The sequence below is a fragment of the Macrotis lagotis genome, chromosome 3 (genome assembly GCF_037893015.1).
Source record: "Macrotis lagotis isolate mMagLag1 chromosome 3, bilby.v1.9.chrom.fasta, whole genome shotgun sequence".
Taxonomy (NCBI): domain Eukaryota; kingdom Metazoa; phylum Chordata; class Mammalia; order Peramelemorphia; family Peramelidae; genus Macrotis; species Macrotis lagotis.
The window spans coordinates 251,013,002-251,030,020 of record NC_133660.1 but is presented as its reverse complement, the minus strand read 5'-3'; the positions used below and the strand labels follow the sequence as shown (position 1 = coordinate 251,030,020).

The following is a 17,019-nucleotide window of genomic DNA, read 5'->3' as shown; positions in this document are numbered from 1 at the left end:
CCAAGACTGATGTTATAAATAAATATAAATATTCACTGGCCATTGGCAAAAAAGTTTCCCTACCCCTGCTCTGTGATCTACTTCTTCAGAGCACATTTACAATATTATGTAGAATTCTGAGGTTCACATTTTATAATGTACAATTTTAAGCTACACACAATCCACGAAATGGCCAATAAGGAAAAGAAAAAAATTCTAGAGATTATGTCATATGAAGAGCATCATTTGAAGAAAATGGAAATATTTTCAAAGAAGAGAAGACATAGGGGGTCATCTCTATGGGCTTCAGATACTTTTAGTACCTAAAAGTTTCATGAGCAGGGGAAGTAATATAGTTAAAACTGTTTCAGAAATATTAATTTGAGGGGCGGCTAGGTGACGCAGTGGATAGAACACTGGTCTCAGAGTCAGGAGAACCTGAATTCAAATCTGGCCTCAGACACTTAATAATTACCTAGCTGTGTGGCCTGGGGCAAGCCATTTAACCCCATTTGCCTTGAAAAATCTTAAAGAAAAAGAAATATTAATTTGAAAGATATGGGGAGAATGAATTGGCAAGGAAAGAAACTGCCATATGGAAGAGGGATACTTTACTCCAGAAGGCAGAACTGGAAACAATGGGTTAAAGTTTCAGAGAGATTGATTGATTGGTTTCTTTCTTTTTTTTTTTTTTTTTTGCAAGGCAATGGGGTTAAAGTGACTTGCCCAAAGTCACACATCTAGGTAATTATTAAGTGTCTGAGGCTGGATTTGGACTCAGATCCTCCTGACTCCAAGGCTGGTGCTCTATTCACTCTGCTAGCTAGCTGCCCTGAGAGATTAATTTCTACAATGGATAGGCATACTGGCTTTAGAGTCAGGAAAACTCATCTTCATGAGTTCCATTTCAGCCTTAGACCCTTTCTAGCTATGTGATCCTGGGCAAGTCACTTTTCTCAATTTTCCTCAGATTACTTATCTGTAGAATGAGCTGGAGAAGGAAACTACAAGCCACTCTACTTTCTTTGCCAAGAAAATCCCCAGGGGGGTCATGAAGCATCGGATACGATTAAAATGACTTAACAATAATGGATCGGAGCCGTACAAAAGGGATAACTTAGAGTGACTTGGAAGGAAGGGGGAAGGAAGCTTTCCTCATTTTAGGTTTATAGAAGACTCTATTCACCATTGGGATCTTGTAGAAGGTACTCTGAATTTAAATCTTGTTTTTTTTTTTTTTTCCCTAAATGTTTTCAGAAGAGTCTTCTGAATCTGAGATTCTGTGACTTTGTTATGGTAAATTCTTTAAACATAGATACACAAACACATCTATATTCATACAAGTTTTGAGCAATGAAGGAAGAGAGCTAAGAAGACAACATTCACCTGATGTCAATACGATAACTCATGTTTTCCTGAAACACTTTAGTCATAACCACATTATTAGTCAAGTAGTACAGAAGTTATTATTCCTGTATCATAGGTAAGGGCTGGGTGACTCACATCACCACTGATCTTTCCTCTGTCACCTCTTATTTTGTGAACACCTTTGTTTTTCCCTTTAGACAAGAAGAAGTTGAGGCTTAGTGAGGTTAGAAAAATGACTGCCTGTGGTCATACAAATAGCAGATAAAAACCAGAGTATAAATGTTAGCTTTTCTGGCTACAAATCCTGTGTTCTTTCTCTGTACTTGTGTTTCCTATAAATAATGACTCTGAAATTTACATCCTTGTATGACCAAATCAAATTTCAATTATCTCATAAATTACCACCAAAAAGAAACATAGAAAACATGTCAGAAACTTGAGTTTACAACCAACTCCAAGGTTTCTTGTTGACATATATACTTTATTTTTGAGTGCATGAGGAATCTTTAATTTTGAGAAACTTTGGAAACATAAAAATATCCAAATGGAAAAGTTTTGTTCCTCTCCCAATAAATTACTTGAAAGGTTTTAGTATGACCCATTAATGCTTCTTTAAAAAAATCCTGATAAACATAGAATTCAGAGATGCAAACTCTGCCAAGTTACAGACAAGAAATCTGGAACTGATTTATTTTACAGTGCATTAACATAGCTTGGTAACTTTTACAACCTCACTTAGAGGTTCTTGTAACAGAAAGCTATTTTCTATGAATCCCCCCTGTAATTAGCCAGGAGATAATGTATTTTTGCTGATGCCTAACTAACCAATAATATGAAAACATGGTTCTCTTATTTGGTACCCTATAGTTGATTTGATTTCATCAAAGTAATCCTCTACTGTGGGTGTGAAGTGCTATATTCAATAAACATTCACAAATTTATAAATTGAGCTTAGTGGCAGTTGGAGAATGTGATTGCCACTTGAAAAGCATCATGTAAGCATTCTTTCAGATTCCAAGTAAATGCTAGATGGGATTGGCTAAGATTACAGAGCAAGGAACCCTTTTCCATCAAGGACCACTAATCCAAAAAAAAAAAAAATCAAGATCATATGGAAATGTAAAGCATAAAAGTTTCAACAGTTTAAAAATTAAGAACAGCATATAAAACCATTCAACAAATACAATACACATTGCAAAAATATAGCTCGATTCCATATTATGGATGAGTTTAAAAAAAATAGAAAAACCTTCCTCTTTTAACATTGGCCAAGAATTCTTGTCTTCTGGAAGGATGGGGGGATTTCTACCCTCATCTCAAATTGTTGTAATCACAGAAGGTCCAAATCTCTCAATCGAATCAATCAATCAAAAGTAAACATTTACATTTGTATAACCGACCAGTTATGAATGTCAAATATACTCTCCAAAGACTCCTGGAGGAATTGCTTTTGGTGTGACAGAAGAGTTTTCTCTTTTTCTTCTTAACTTTAATTTTCAAAAGTTAGCAGATATAGAGTCTCAATCAGCATTGCTTTCAGTGTCCACTAGCAACAGTTGCAGTATCCTTCAGAACACTAGTGATTGACTGAATGTCTGTATTGGGACCTGAGAGGGCAAGGAGACACCAAGGAAAGGCATTATCAGAATTCTGTAAGGATGCTGACACTTGGACTCTTGGAACCCACCATTGAACTACACTTAAATGGAATTTCATGAGACCTCCAGGAAAGAGGAAAAGGACCTCTAATAACTGGGAGATGTCAGCTTATTCTTTAGTCACATGTCCTCTCTTAAATTTAAACTTTCTTTGTTAAAGGATCTTTTCTATACAAGGATAGAGTGTGTATCCCCTCCATCCAAATCTGAGGAGGGGATATTTTAATAAGAAGTGTCTTTGTTATACTTTTCTAGTAAATCTTACCTTTTTGGAAAAAAAGTTAATTAAGGTCAGTTGATACTTCATGGGGAGCACAGAAGTGGGGGATCATAAGCAACATTTAGAAAACCCCACCAGTCCATAAGGCTATCCTTAAATGCTAGTAGCAATTGTCTTATGGGGACTTAGTCTGATAATTTGAATGAGAGTCGGAAAAGTATCTCAGAGTGGCTGTTATCCTTCCTTGAAAGTTTAACTCAGGTGCCACCTCTACCATGAAGTGTCCCATGATTTCTTGTTTTGGTGTTCTCTTCCTTCTTATAGACATATATTAATATAAACTTCATTTTTTTTTGTCCTGAGATCCCCAGTACCTACCATAGTTACTGGCATATAGTAGGAGCTTAATAAATTCCTTTGATTGATTGATTTGGGGGCTTCATATCATTTTTATTTCCTAGTTCTTTTTCTAGTCATTAATCTTTTTGGTACTAGAAGAAGTACTGATGACAAGATGAATTGTGAAATGGACCCACTCCCATCCGATTAAGAACTGTTGACCAGGAGCAAAACATTTTTAGGCATTGTTTAGTCTGGAAAAACTTGTATGCTTGTTCAGTTAGAGCTAGCATTTGTTAAATGCTATTGGACAAGATTTGAACCCACATATTCCTGACTTCAGATTCAACCCTTTCTCCACAAAGGGTTTTTTAGTATTATTACAATTTAGCATTTCCCTTGAATTGCCAAATAATCTAACAAAGAGTATTAGATTTCAATCATCTCACTTAGTAGGGTCAAATCCCTTCTTTTTACCAACGAGGTATTGATAAAGAGAATGGGGTTAGGTTGTTCATTTTCATCACAGATGATTTGAATCCAGGTCCTCTGACTTTAAATCCAAAGTCCCATATACTCCATTGCTTTTGACTCAGAATTTGGAGAATCTTTTCCCCCTGAGGATGTTATGATTTTGCTATTACTCTTGGGCAGTATGGTCCTCTGAAGGTAGAGCAAACAAGAGGACATTATAATTTTCTTCTGGTTAGGAACTATATCTTATATTATCTTTAGAACCTGGAAAAAATAGATACTCCATTAATGATGGTGAGAGTGATGCAAAACAGTGTTATAATGGAAAACACTGAGAGTCTTCCAATAAAAGATCTGGATCTGATTTCTGATTGATAATTGCTAGCAGTATAAAACTGAAAAAAATGACTTTATTGCTCTGCCTCTCAGATTCCCTATCTGTAAAATAGAAATGATGGTACTTATACTCTCTACCTTATAAATATAATGAAGAAAATGTTTTGGAAACTGTAATGTTATATAAATGTGAGTTTCAGGATTTAGGGTGATTACCTTCTGGTCAGAGGTTACCCATCTTTTAATGAAAATGATGAATCTCATGAAGTGGTCTCATTCTTAAAATTAGCATTGCATATTTCCATTGGAAGAATAAAATGAATGATCATATTCTATGTAATTATGAATTAAAATAGTGTGATTTTGGATATGAGTTGTCACTTATAGACTTTTACTTGCACTAATTGGTACCTAGCTATTGCTATCCCAACTATAATAGACATTTTATGGTCATACCAGGAGAGACATTCATTTATCAAAACACACCTATTCTGCTTGTTATAAGTTTATATTATCTAATCTCAACTGCCCCCCCCCACAACAGCAAAGGACTCCTTTAATCTTCCCTAATTGACTCCTTCTATCTGTACTTTTCACATTAGATACTCCAAACCTTTTCTTTACTCAAACCTCCCATATCGTCTCTTCCAACTTCCCCTTTCCCAGAGGGTAACTTCATAATTTACAGCAAAAATAGAGACCATTTGCCTTGAGTGATCCTTTTCTCTGTTTCTTTACATCTTCAAACTCCTTGACATCACTTCTCATTTTCTCTGTGAAAGTGATCTTTTGCATGTGAAAGCTAGCCTTTCTGCATTTATCCATGATCCTATGTCCTCTCCTTTCTTTGAGAATATTATGCCCATAATCTTACCAATTCTCTATCTAATCTCCAGTCTTTCCCTCTCTACTGGTGGTAGAGGTGGTCTATAAAAAATTTCAGGTGATCTATAAAAATTCCTGTCTCCCCATCCTTAAAGATGAAACAAGGGGTGTCTAGGTGGTGCAGTGGATAGAGCACCGGTCTTGGAGTCAGGAGTACCTGAGTTCAAATCCGACCTCAGACACTTAATAATTACCTAGCCATGTGGTCTTGGGCAAGCCACTTAACCTTATTGCCTTGAAAAATCTAAAAAAAAAAGATGAAATACTGCTACCTACCATGGCTAGGCAGCTAGGTGGCAAAGAGAATAAAGCCTGGATAGCTAGAATTCCTTCTTTCTGAGTTCTAATCTGGCTTCAATCACTTACTAGCTATGTGACCCTTGGTAAGTCACTTAACCCTGTTTGTCCAAGTTTCCTCCTCATGTGGAAAGTAAATGAAGGAAATGGCAAACCACTTCAGAAAATCCCACATGGGATCATGAAAACTGAACACCATTGAAATGACTGAACAAATACCAATCACCTTCCAAGACTTTGTTACTTTCCTTTATCCAGTTTCCTCCTCTGCATTTTCACTATCTTCTAAACCCTCTGCATTGATAACTTTATTCTATATTGATTATTCTATATTATATATTGATAACTCTAAATCCTCTGCATGATAACTTTATTATATATTTAAAAGGAATGTCAAGTTGTATATATTAGACTTGCAGTTTCATGTGCAATCATCTTTTTTATCATACTTTGTTAGAGAAATGCTTGTCTTATTCCATAAATTAAAATAAATTAAAAATGAAACAAATTTTACCCTTCTTAATCTCTCTATAACATTTGACATTACCTTCTGTTTTCTCAATTGTCTTTCTGCTTGTTTGAATTTTTCTTCTCAGTCTTACTATATCTTCATCCAATAACCATGAACTGTGGTATTCCCCCTCCCCAATTCTGTCCTGGGATCTCTTCTCTTTTTTTCTTTACTCTCTCTCTCTCTCTCTCTCTCTCTCTCTCTCTCTCTCTCTCTCTCTCTCTCTCAGTGAAACCATAAACTTCCACAGATTACATTTTCATTTCTATATAGAGGATTTTCTATGTATCCATTCCTAGGGTCTTTCCTGGCTTTCCATCTTATAACATTTTATATTTTTAATGACATGTGATAATGATTATACTTTTTTTACTCTGCGGTTCCTGATTTTTTTAAATCACTTTTTCTTTTACTCTTTGTTATTGTATGGTTGTTTTTCAGTCATGTTTGATATGTAAGACTTTCTTGGCAAAGATGCTGGAGAAGTTTGCCATTTCCTTCTCCAACATATTTTACAGATGAGGAAACTGATGCAAACTGGGTTAAGTAACTTGCCAAGGATAATAGTCAGAAATATGGGATTTGAGCTCAAAAAGATGGAGTCTTCCTGCCTCCAGACTTGACTCTCTATTCTCTGTACCATCTATCTGCCCTTTCTCCACTCTTTCCTATATGAACACCTTTTTTAGTTATATTTTGCCAGATAATCATCTATTTCCTATCAGTTATGTGAGGCATTCCCCAAGGCTGAATCCAGGGCTCTTCTTTCTTTTGGTCTTTTCTCTAGCTCTTATTAATCTAATGATTATCTCCAAGCTGGGGACTCCATATATCCATACGATTATCCATACCTTGTTTCTCCTTTGAGTTCTGGCCTTTCATAAACAGCTGCCTACTACTATATACCACCAACCACACATGTCCTGTGTAGGCACCTTAAACTCAGTAAGCCCTAATGGAACTCATTATTACAAGATGAGATCATAGGGACATTAAAATATGGCAACATCTTTCATTTCTGGAATAGTTATCTCTTTGCCTCCCCTTTTACCCCCGTCAAAATTCTAGTCTTCAAAAAGGTCTATTTTGATACATTTTTTTGAGGTTGTTACTGTAAAAACAAGTGTATATGTTTGAGAGAATAGGTGGGGAAGGGAAAGAGACTTTTAAAGAATATCTCATGAAGATTAGATTAACCAAACCATCCTAACTTTGAAAATTGAAAATATTTAAAATTTCAACTTCAACAAATATTTGTGCAAAACTTGCTATGTTCAGAATGATACTTGCAAGAAACACAGGGTGAGATAAGACAATAAAACAAAGCATGGTCTTTGTCCTTTGGAGTGTAGGGTGAAAACATTTAATAGGTCAAGTTACATATTGTTATAAGGGGTAGTAATAATTTTGTGCCTATTTGCAAGTGAGCTGGAAAATGTACATTAATAATGTCACTTTATTGCTAGAGACAGATTTACCATTTTGCATCTATTTTCTGTTACCTTTAAATTAGGCGTCTAACTTGGCTTAATTTGGCTGTGATACTATTAGATTAGAAGTCTGTACTTCCATTTTGAGAATCAATCTGCTCACTTTTCTAGTCATTCTATGTAGGAATGAGTCCAATATGTAGATTTGAAATTTAAAAAAAAGATTATCTGGTTGTAATTATCTTATACTTTGTATTCCCAGGGTCCAAGTGGGAGGGCTGATGTTCTAAGAAAGAACTGATGGGCTGATTCCTCCAACTACCCACCTGTATCTCCTTATTTCCAAATCTAATTTTTAACAATCATGCCAAGTCTCTTAACATAGTGAGGACTGAGTGACCACCAAGGTCTAAAAAGTAATCAAATTAACTCAAATTACAAAAAACTCGAAATATTTTGTTTTTAGTGAAATTTTGTCTTTTATAAGCAGCAGTGTAATTCCAATTTATCACTACTATTTTAATGAAAGTTTTTTTATACAAGAAAATGCCATTCTGGTGAAATTTCTATTGGAATTATCTTTTTCTTTTCTAGGTTCCTGGGCAATAAAAGGGAGTCCCCACATTCTCCCTATTAAGAGATAGAGATGACATGGAAAGCTTTCAATCTTTATGCATTATCTCATTTATCCAAATATCACAAAGGTAGTATTTTAACCTTTAGTGAACATGGCTAAAAAAACCAGAAAAGAAAGAATAGATCTCCGAGAGCCAAAATGATGTCTGTACTTAGACTCAAATACCTTACTCTGGGGACATTTTATATTTTTATGATATATATCATTCTAACAACAATAGCAATTCTTCTTCTTCTTCTTCTTCTTCTTCTTCTTCTTCTTCTTCTTCTTCTTCTTCTTCCCAAAATGATACTTAGTGCTTTATGATTTTCAAAACTCATTATAAATATTTCATTCTATTCTCATAAAAATGCTCAGAAGTAGGTGCTATTATTTCCTCATTTCATGCACAATGAGGATATTGAGGCAGACAGAAGTTAAGTGAGATGTCTAGGATCACACAGCTAATAAATGTCTGAGACTAGATTTGAACTCAGGTCTTTCTGACTCCAAGTTCAAGCTCTGATTCAGCTATAGTAGATTAAAGGTAACAGTTAATAAAACATGAGGGTAGAAAATGGTGGTAGAATGAGGCATGTGGGCTGCCTTACTTTAATAGTGACATCCCTAGCACCTAACCCTGTTCTTGATTTTTTGAACTTCAAAATAAGGTGTTCTGCTTGGGTACTTCATTCTCTCTCTCCCTATTCTCCCCTTCCTCAATTACTTTTCATCCCTCTTTTTCTCCACCAATGTCTGTGTATGCATTTCATGATTTATATGTTGCTATCAACTAGAATAAATGCATTTCGTTGCTACTTTCTCTGTGTGTTCATGATGAAACTGGTATTTCCTGGGAAAGGAGCTAGAACTGGAGAGATTTTCTTTCCTCATAAATGACAAGCAATCAGAAGCTTAGCTTGAACTTAAAAACTACATCCCTTTGTCTAATAATATTTATTGGATTAAATAATTATAATTCTAGCCTTGGGACACTCTCTTTCTGAGGAGAGCAGGGTGACTAAGCTTGTAGCCCCAATCTTCTGCTTCCCTTCCTGGCAGGATGTAATATCTCCCTAGGAGAAGTGTGGTGGTGAGGAAGAGATTAGAAATTTCTGCTCTACCACCCTTCAAGCTACCCAATGGTACACCCATGCTACCTGTGGGAGAGAGTCTCAGCACATAATATATTAAATATAGTAACAAATATAAACAAAAATGACATTTTTTAAAAGGAAAAGGAAAAGATCAACATGATTCAAATGTTTTAGGATCTTATTTCCTATGGTTACAAAAGACCCCTTTCCTTAAAAAGCATGTGATTAAATAATTATTTTTGAAGAAAAATCTTTGCTTTGGTTCTAGGGGATAGGATAGAATCAAAGAGAATAATTAATTTATAATTATTTAGTCAATTTGATCAGTAAAGTGAACTTAGCTGCTTTTTATTGCAACATACACAAATGCCTAATGATAGGTTTTAACAGAGAGGTAACATAATAGCTATTCACCGGTGTCTTCTTTGTGTGTCTATATTTACCATATATAGGGCAGCACTGGGTTAGCACAAGACTAATCCTCCTAATCTCAAACTCTGACCTCAAGACAGTCATTAATGTGTGAGCTGGGCAAGTTACTTAATCCTATTTGCCTCAGTTTCCTCATCTGTAAAATGAGCTGATAAAGGAAATGGCAAACTGCTCTAGGATCTTTGTCAAGAAAATTCAAAAGGTGTCACAAAAACATCAAACACAGCTGAAAAAATTGAACAACATTATTTGCCATATGTAAATGAAAAATCATCAAGGAATTATCTCTGATTCCATTTCAGAAGGGAGTTTTCACTCTTCACTCCCCTTTGTTCACCTGGTTTTGCTTAATGGATGGCATCATATCTTAATTTCCTATTCATCTTTGGGCATCTTGTATTTCAATATTAATATGAGGCATAGAGAGAAGGTCAGTTTGTTTGGACAGTAAAGTGTGGAAACAAAAGTAATATATAAGGTTGGAAAGATGAGTTGGGACCAGGTTATGAGGGGTATGGAATGATACACGAAAGAGTATGCATATTAAGAAGGAGCCCCTTGAGCTTGAATAGGAAGTGCCACGGTGAGTCCTGAGTCTTAGGAAAATTTTGGAAGATGGAGAAAGGAGAAGCTTGAGACAGGGAAGAAAACTAGATGACTATTGTTATAATAAAGGCAATAGATGAAAGGACCTGTGTGAGTGGAGAGAGGAGGGTTTTGGAGGTAGAAATGACCCAATTTGGTCACTATTTGTATACAGGGAGTCAGTGATAATGCAGAATTGAGAATAGATAAATAGATGGAGTCAAGCATTGTGTACTAAGTATTGGGAATAAAAATAAAAGCAAACAAATAGTTCCTACCTTTGAGAAACTTACATCCTAATGAAGGAAGTCAATACATAAAGAAAGGGGAGGTAGGAAGATGTAAGATGTGGCTTGATTTGGATGTGATGGGAGGTCAGGTAGAATCCTAATCCTCTGCCAGATAGGATGAAAGCTCACCTCTATGATATGGGGATCCTGGGGAGAAGTATGTGGTTCCAGGAGGAGATGAGGATGATGACTGGAGAACAGTTGGTGCAGTGAGAATTATACCATATGTAAATGCCATATGTAAATGAAAAATCATCAAGGAATTATCTCTGATTCCATTTCAGAAGGGAGTTTTCACTCTTCATTCCCCTTTGTTCACCTGGTTTTGCTTAATGGATGGCATCATATCTTAATTTCCTATTCATCTTTGGGTATCTTGTATTTCAATATTAATATGAGGCATAGAGAGAAGGTCAGTTTGTTTGGACAGTAAAGTGTGGAAACAAAAGTAATATATAAGGTTGGAAAGATGAGTTGGGACCAGGTTATGAGGGGTATGGATCGGAAATTCAGATGGCAGTGATCTTGACAGAAAAAGGGAAGTTTAGAAGAGGAATAATGTTTGAAGGAAAGGCCTAGGTTTAATGATACCTGTGGTCTAGAGCAAAGCCTATCTCATGCCATTCACTTAATACCACCCCAAACAAAAAGAGATGGGACAGAACTCTTACTACTCTCCTGTCACTGCCCTATTGGGCATGCTGGACCTTTGGACGGAGGTGGGGGACCTTTGCCAATGACAGGTGAGCAGCTGCCACTTGGGGATCTGAGTTGTGGTACCTTGGGAAGCTGACCTGGAGCAGAAGGAAGGAAGATGAGAGCTTACCTAGAAAAGACCAATAGCAGAATGACAGATAATGGGGGTGATGGTTGGTATGGTTATGTTGGAGACGACTCCTTCTCCCCCAGATTGGCTCTTGTGGAGAGGATAGAATGAAGATACAGGTGTGATGGAGTCAGTTCAAAACAACTCGTGAGAGTCATTTGCTAAATTTTTAGCATGAGTATTGTGCCTTGGAAATGGCAAATGATACACATATATGGAATTGTCTAGATCAGAGACATCAAAGACCACCGAGGTGTTCATAATACTCCAGAGTCAATCATGAATTACAAAACAATAGATAATATAAATACATGGCTTTCTAAGGGAATATATGGTGGCAGGGATCCTTGGATATGTTTCAGCAGTCTGTTTCAATTTTAGCTTGATCACACTGTCTGGACAAGAAAATGATGGTGAAAAATGTTGATAATACAGATTAAACTTTAAAATGTGTCTGGAATGTATTTATATATGAATATATATCCATGTATGCACACATATATCTCTACATGCATATACAAGCACAAACATGCATGTATCTCTACAGAGATTTAATTAATAATTATTTTAATATAATTAATTTAGTTATAATTAACAGCAAATATAGATATACATGTATATTATTATATATAGATATTCATATACACACATATATTCATACATACCTACACACATATACACATACATGGATAGAGACAGTGCCAGTTTTTAAACATTAGTATGCCACAGGATTAAGCCTATCTCTCCACCTATAACTAGCTGATCGTGTGCCCTTGGCATCATGCAGTCTCTCACTTTGACAAAGAAAGCATTTACCTATCACTATGTGTCAGTCATGGTGTTAAGAATTGGAAATATGAATCTAGTTCTTGGACTCTAGCAGTTTAGGATCTCATAAGGTCATACAATAAATAAAAGCAGAGGAGACTAGGGTGGTGTTCCCAGGGTGGCAAGATGTGGAGATAGCCGGGATGAGTGTAGAGAGCTGTTTCCAGACAAGATGAGGGTATTCCTCATCTACCAGAACCCATTCTTGGCCAGAATCCAGAATTCTAGTAGTATGATGTCCAGTATCTGGAACTGGTACAACTAGGATGATGATCAAAATCCCCACTTCAGAGTACAGTTGGCTTTTGAGTTAATAAAAATTCTTAATAGCTAACATTGTCTATTTATAAAATTCCAGACCTGGAGTAGGAAGATCTGAATTAAAATTCGGCATCACACATTTATTAGATGAGTGAACTGGGCAAATCATTTCCCCTCTGTTTGCCTCAGTTTCCTCATCTAGAAAATTGCCATGATAATAGCATCTATCTCCCAGGATTGTAGTGGAGATCAAATGTGTGTTTGTAAGTGCTTAGAATAGTGCCTGGCACTACATAAATATTATTTATCATCATCTTCATCATTATTTTTCAAGTGTTTTACAGTTTGTAAAATACACACACACACACACACACACACATATATACCAACTCATTTGATACAACAATCCTTCGGCGGTAGCTACTATTATTTCCCATTTTATATGTGAGTCTAAAAGTGATTATGTGACTTGGCCAAGGTTACAGTTACCAAATGGCTATTAGGATTTGAACTTAGATCTTCCTGACTCTAAATTCACTGTTCCATCCCTTATGACATTTAGCTATCTTTGCTAGGTCCCTTTTATCTTCAAATCTAATACTCTATCATCCTTAAATCAAGGACAAAAAAAATAAAAAAAACAGATCTTCTTAGTCTTGAACAAGGGGTGAAGGAGGGCAGTAACCCATAACATTCTTTGTGGTCAAGTCAACAAACATTTATTAAACACTTACTATATATTAGTTAGCTAAGTGGTGTGGTAGATAGAGGACTGGATCTGCAGTCAGGAAAATTCCTTTTTGGTGAGTACAAATATGACCTCAGATGCTTACTAACTACATCCTTGGACAAGTCACTTAACATAATTTGCCTCAGTTTTTCATCTGTATGATTAGTTGGAGAAGAAAATGGCAGATCTATTCTGGTATCTTTGCCAAGAAAACTGCAAAAGGGCTCTTGAAAAATCATATATGATTGAAAAAAAACCAACAGCAAAACAAAAACAAGCAAAAACATTATAGGTCTCATCCTCAAGGAACTAACGGGGAAGATAACACATAAAGAAGAGATTGAAAAAGGGAGGGAGGGGGAAGGGATTTACCTTGATGTGTAGTGGAGAAAGAAGTCTAGAGACTTGAAGCTCAGCCAGAAAAATGAAGGAGTCGATGGGACTGGTCTGGATCAGAGGAAGGGGCCCTAAGGGTGAATGGAAGCTCCACCTTGGAAAGGTCCCTGTAGTGTAGTCAGGAGAGCAGTCTGGAGAGGAATGACCATTTGACCCATTACTGGATAATGAAAACCAACTCCAGATGTGGATTCTTAGTTCCTGGTTCCTTGAGATGTCTGAATTTATATTTGTTTTCAATGACAGCCCCCTTGATGATGTGGGAGTGCCTCGATAGTCCAAGTTGCTACTCTGACACCCAGGGCTTCTGGAAGCTTCTTGCCAGAATATCTAGTACCATGGTTGTTATCCACACCTTGTCCTTGAGATGTACAAAGAAATAGTTACTGAAATCTTATCTGCCTGAGGTTTGGAAACATGACCTTGGATTCACAAGCTTCTGAGTAGTGAGAAAACTGTGTATTCTTACCATTGTTTCTGAGTCAAATGTTGGAGAATTCAGACTGATTCATTGGATAAGAATTTGTGGAATGCCTTAGATAGTGTCTATCCAATGTTTGCCCAGGGAACTCAAGGGAAGAAAGGATAATAGAAGATCCTGTTTTCAAAAAAAAGCCAATAACATTTTGGAATATTGGGGGCATTCAAAAGATGTAGTACCATAAAGGGGGGGAAGTATGGATTTGAAGTCAAAGGAACTGAATTTGAATCCCTACCTTTGCTACTTAACAGCTGTGTGATTTTGGGCAAGTCATTTAACTTGTCTGAGACTTGGCCTCCTCATCCAAAAATGGACCCTGGAGAAGATAACTTCTAAGATATGTTCAAGCTTTCAAATCCTACGAAGGCTATAGAAGCTAGAGACAATATGGTATAGTGGATAGAGTATTGGTTTTGAAGTCAGAAAGCTTGGGTTCCAACCTTATGTTTGATACCAATCATTGGTATGACCTTGGGCAAGTCACTTAACTTCCCTGGCTCTCAATTCCTTCACATCTAAAATAAGAGTTGGAAAATTCTTCCCAACTTTAAGCCTGTGCTATCTTGAACCTATGAAAGTATAATGTTCATGTACCAAGTGGTCTCTGAGCTCATTCTTCAAGAGCCAGGCTGGCTATGTCTCTCCTTCAGGAGGAGTAAAATATCATTTTTTTTTTGTACTGCTCTAAGCTCAAGTATCCCTTCTGGGTGTGTTCCTCCCATTGATAGATCCAAGTAACTAGTAACCCCGGAGAAAAAAAAATGGCAAACCACTCCAGGATCTTTGCCAAGAAAAACCCCAAATGAGTTCACTAAGAGTGGGTCACAACTGAAATGAACAACTCATTCCCTTTTAATCATTTAATCAATTAGCTTCTGTAAAGGGATATTTTATTTCAAAGATGTAGCAACAAGTACAAACATTTTCCTTTCCATATTCACCCTAAACTCCCTCAATCTCTGAGAAAAGTGAGCTCATATTTAACACTGTTCCTACCAACTTCCATGTCAATCACTTTAATTAAATTCAGTTCAACAAACATTAAGCATATCATACATACAAAACCCTGTTCTCCAGATACTAGCACATGACAGGGCAGCTTGGCAGTACAGTGGTTAGAACAGCGACCCTGGAACCATAAAGACCTGTGTTCAAAGCCGAGTTCGGATTAATTTAATTGTGTGACCTTGGGCAAGTCATTTAATCCTATTGCTTTGCTGCATGACAGTTCATTTCCTCTGAGTTTCCTTGCTGATGGGGGGGGAGCAATGAGAAATGTACAAAAATACAAATATCTAAGGGATAATTTATAACTGCATAGAAGAGAAAAGACAGAAAAATACAATAAAAAATTTGAGGAGAAAGAAATTATTTTCATTTGAAAAGACCAGGAAAAAAACTTCATGTAGTAGACAGGATTCCATGTGGACCTTGAAGGAAGTGGATGTCAATGAATGGAACTATAAGAGAGATTGGGTCCCAGGTATGAACAATAGACTTCATAAATGCATGGAAAGGGCAGGGTGAAATTGAAGAATAGCTAGGAGTCTAATTATAGAGTGTGTGAATGAGAGTAATATTAAATAAAATGGGGGAATAATAATAATAATAATAAATAGGGTAATATTAAATAAAATAGATGGCCAGTCATTTTTCTTTTAAGGTTTTTTCAAGGCAATGGGGTTCAGTGGCTTGCCCAAGGCCACACAGCTAGGCAATTATCAAGTGTCTGAGACCGGATTTGAACTGGTCTCCTGACTCTAGGGTCGGTGCTTTATCCACTGTGCCACCTGCTGCCCCATGGCCAGTCATTTGTGAAAGACCTTGACTACCTAGGTAAGAAACTAGTATTTTATCTTGTAGGCCAAAGGGAACCATTGAACATTGACATGCATTAGAAGAGTTGTGATTTGTTGTTGCTATTGTTGCTGCTGCTGTATACTTCACTTGTGTGGAGATGGATGGGAAAGTAGAGAGCAAGGAGACCAATCAGGAGCTTATAACCAGGTAAAAGGATGACTACTGAATACAGACAAATGGGAAATGATGAGCCACTTGTAGTTACTTAGTAAAATTCTATGAAGGGTCTCTTGATGGCCAAAGCCCATGTTTAATTTGCACTGTAGCTTGACTTCGTACTGTGATGGAGAAGGAATAGAAAATGAACTGCCTTGGAAGTCAGGAGGTCTCTGTTTCAGTTCTGGCTCTGCTACAGATTCAGTAGGACGCTGAGAAAGTGATTTCCTCTTTTTTTGGTCCTTATTTTTCTTGCCCATAAAGTGAAGGACTAGACAGGATGATGCCTGGTGTCCTTCCAGTTTAAACATTTTGTGTTCTATCCTCTATTCCATGGTCATAATTGGAAGGGACCTTAAAAAGCAGGTAATCCAGCCCTCCCTTCTTTCCAAATGAGCAAAGTAAGGCACAGAGAGATGAGGTGACTCGCAGCTTTAGCAATCTGTGTTAAAGAAAAAAAAATCATTTTATACTACTAAGGGATGCCTTTTATTAGAAATTTGGACTTTTCATCGATATTGCTAGTTTTTAAAGGAATTGGAAGAGATTGCAAATCATAATTCAAATTTCCCTATGTACTTCTATTCCAATTTGCAGTTTATTTTTTATTTTTTGCCATTAATAACTGTCTCCAAATCCTGTCTTTAGGGTGAGTCTTTCCATAGCTGATCTCAACCCAAACATGAAACTTTTGGGAAAGGTTTAGGAAAATCTGTTCAGCTGTTTTTGTAGGGAAAAAAAGTTGATATAAAGTACCTTCTTTTCCTCCCAGGCCCAAAATAGCTGAGTTTATTCTTCCAAATGAGCTTGTGGTCAGGCCTTTATAAAAGAGTCTGAATGCAAATGAAAAGTCTTCATATTCAACATCATTACTTCTGGTAAATAGTCAAAATAGTCAGTCTCTCTCTCTCTCTCTCTCTCTCTCTCTCTCTCTCTCTCTCTCTCTCTCTCCCCCTCCCTCCCT

The 17,019-nt window shown here is 36.6% G+C and overlaps 1 protein-coding gene across 1 annotated transcript in view; it reads right to left on the bottom strand.

Annotated features, from left to right (window-relative positions):
* LOC141518407 (gamma-butyrobetaine dioxygenase-like) overlaps positions 1–13,761 on the bottom strand; it is a 117,278-nt gene extending 103,517 nt beyond the window's left edge. The window contains exon 1 of the mRNA XM_074230399.1: positions 13,535–13,761. The gene's annotated coding sequence lies outside the window, so the exon portion shown is untranslated. The remainder of the gene's footprint in view (positions 1–13,534) is intronic.
* Positions 13,762–17,019: the final 3,258 nt, after the last annotated feature.